The following is a 3,695-nucleotide window of genomic DNA, read 5'->3' as shown; positions in this document are numbered from 1 at the left end:
CCAACCCTTCCTTCTAATGTAGCTTTTGATAAATCTTTGTGTGGACGATATTATGCTTTACTCATGGAAAGCAACCCACCTGTCTATTCAATTATAAATGTTTAATTTCTTGCTGTCCCCCGTATTTAATTTTTGATTATGTTCTAAAGTTTCTGAATTTATTATGAAGTTGTGGGCAGTAAAATTTTTGAATATTATGAAAACAATACATTATGCTTAGGGCCATGGTTGTTTTTGTCAGTTCCTCGTTGGACTTTTTTTTATTGTGCGGGGTAAATTACATTACTTATATAAAATTACACTGTTACTGGGACGTTGAGACTATTCAGCTGCCCAAAAAAACATTAAAAAATATTAGTACTATTACATGTCATAATTTGTCTATTAAACGTAAATTCTTAGATGTCTGCCCACGGTAAATACTTACCCACATCGGGTGTTTACACCAAACTATATTAACTCACTATAGTTAATTAATTTAATTAGATGAGAATACATATAATTTACCATGGTTAAATAATTGAAATTCATATACAAAATATATGTCATGCATCTATTGGTTTAATGTAAACACCGGGTGCGGGTAAATTTTTACCGTCTGCCCACGTTGCTTCAGTGGATTGTTGCTTTAGGGAAGCCGGCTTAGGTAAGTGAATTTGAAGAACTAACGTTTTGGGTCACTTGGTAAAAACAAATTTGAATCTACTTCTCTTTTTCTCATTTGGGCAATAGATATAATTAAATTGGATAAAAAAATTGACCAGGAGATTTTTCTTTTATTTTTTCAGTCAGTGTCTGATAATCATTTTTTGATCCCAATTAACCTGGATTTGCATATTCATTAACGGGGTAAGCACTCCAAAGTCTTAACTAGGATTTTTCCTATACCTAAGGCTTCAACTTGAGATCTCTGATTAAGAGTGAAAAATAATATATATATATATCTCATTACAATTCTTGGTGGTGAGTTCATAGGTAAAGTTTCTACTCAGCAATTTGGCTGATTAAAAACGATGACGGTGTTGTAGGTGACAACTGGAACTTTGTTCTGCTGATCTGGATTACAAACTCGAATTGGGCCAAGGTATAGAAATAGATGGTCCACTAATATTGTTAGCACATGAAGTTCCTAAATAATACAATGTTATACTGTGTTAAGTGATATTAATGTGTAGAGAATAGGGAAGTAATCTGTAATCCTTGCATACAATGTTTAAAGGGATTTTTACCTACATATATTATATATGAAATTTTATTATCCTCCGTAATCAAGTTTTAACTTAATTATACGGTACATACAATTTATCAATTATATACAAATTAGTTTTAAATGAGTATCTCTTTTATATTAGGAATTGAATAGGGAATCCCCACTCCCCCCCCCCTCTCTCTCTCTCTCTCTCTCTTTCTCTCTCTCTCTCTTTCTCTCCTTCTCTGTTCTTTCCCCAATTTTCTTCCTTCGTTTTTGTCAGCTTTTCGTTAGTTTGGAAGGCTAGGGATTATAGTCGATGTCGATTCATTATTTTTAACGTCTCTAATTCAAAATCGAACATGAAACTTTGATTTCATTGGCTCCTTTATGAAGATGAGTCAATTTATAGATCTAAGATGTGAAGAAAATTAAAAGGAAAAAAAAAAAAGGAATTCTACTTCTTCATCCTTTTTTTCCAGAAAATTCATCAATGAATTTCAATTGTTATAATATAGAGTTTTAACTTAGCAATTTCCTTTCATGTTGCACAATTGGTGTTCGAATTGAAATTGTCAATCAATAAATTTTGAAGGTATTCGATTCTTCACCATTGACAGCCATTAAAAAGTTCCAAAGAAGCTCTAAATTCGAATTTGAGTTTTCAAAAACTAATGTTTGTTTGGATTGAGTGTTGTTGCAAAGAATTGAAAATATACTTTGGAGTTTATATCTCAACTTTGAGGATGTTTGGTGAAGATTAGACTTGATTTTGACTAAATTTTAAATTGAAAGAAGAAGACATGACATGCAATATACTTATGAAATTGTATTAAAGTTGTATTATAGTTGTATATAAATTATATTTAAATTGTAGTTATATATATTTTATTTAAATATTGTATGAAAGTTGAAAATAGTTGTATAATGTATGAATCAGTGTATGAACTTTAAATTTAAGTTACAAATGTTATCTTTTTATATAAAGTTGTTGATATGTATCAAAATTTTATTAAGAAAGGAATTTTTTATTGAAATTTTCGAGAGGAAGAAGAACACACCACATACAAAATATATACAAATCATATACAAAATACATATAAGAGACATATTGTATAAAAATTGTATTTAAATTGTACAATGTTGTAGTTATATTTAACCGGATAAAAATAATGTATGAAAGTTGTAAATAAGTTATAAAAAATTGTATATTATATAATTAATCATATAAAATATGTTTTTAGTTTATATATTGTTATAGATATATCAAATTTTTATCAATATTAAATATTCTGGCATTCAACTTGTCTGGTTTAGGTTCCAAATAAAGCTATCGATAGCTCACTGAAAATTTCTTGTATAGTTTCGAAGGCATATATACCCTCCAAATACAAATATATAGATGATTATTGTAGGTGAAATTCATTACGACCATGAGTTATGATCGCACCCTTGCATTAGTTCGTGGGAAAAGTTTAGGATACAAGAATATTTTGAGCATTTAAAACAAATTCTTTCGACTTTTCCTCTGTTTCAGAAAAGCCAAACCTTATTTGTGATTCGTTCCTCTCGTTATCGTCCATATATAAAAGAAGTAATTCTTAAATAATACTTTCCTCCTTTCCATTTTGCACAAATACTATAGTTAGGCACTATGGGAAAGGGGGGAGGAGAAAAAAAGAAAAATGGTGTAACTGAATCCCCTAATTTAAGGCACTAATAATGGATTATATATGGAGAGAGGCGATAGAGAATAGGGAAAGAGGAGAGGAGAGAAAGGAGGAAAAATGTGTAACTAAATCTCCTAATTTAAGGCACTAATAATAGATTGTATATAATTTGTAAGTAATTCTTATTTAGGGTGGGTAATATACAAAACTAGGATAATTTTGATAAATAAATTTCAAATATTATAAGTATTTTTACATTCCTATTCCATATAGGAAACTCTATTACCCTCAGTGTTTAAGGTTTGATTTAATTACATTTAGTATACCTAATTACCAATTTTATATCATAATGTGTTTTAACTGTACAATTAATGTACTGTATATCACTCCTTAATTAACGCTACCGTATATTCCTCCAAATCCCCCCCCCCCCCCCACGTTTCTCTCTCCCAAACCCACCCCCAACGTTAATGAATTTGAATATGAATATCATCAAATCATCCACTTCTTCAAATAACAAGAGCACAAAACCAAGAAAGAATGACAACAATATAAGTAGTACTCAAAATGCAGAGGAACAACAGAACAACTGCAGATACTTAGGCGTAAGGAGAAGGCCATGGGGTAGATATGTTGCGGAGATAAGAGATCCGAATACGAAAGAATTCAAATTTGGGTTTTCAAAAATCATTATTTGTTTTTGTTGGGTATTGTTGTAAATAATTGGGAATATATTTTGGAGTTTATATCTCAATTTTGAGGGGTTTTGGTGAAGATTTAGACTTGGTTTTGGCTGAATTTCATATCGAAACTTGAAGAAGAAGAAAAAGAAGAAG

The sequence above is a fragment of the Nicotiana sylvestris genome, chromosome 2, assembly GCF_000393655.2.
Source record: "Nicotiana sylvestris chromosome 2, ASM39365v2, whole genome shotgun sequence".
Taxonomy (NCBI): Eukaryota; Viridiplantae; Streptophyta; class Magnoliopsida; order Solanales; family Solanaceae; genus Nicotiana; species Nicotiana sylvestris.
The sequence above is the reverse complement of the archived record's forward strand: the minus strand, read 5'-3'. Positions refer to the sequence as shown.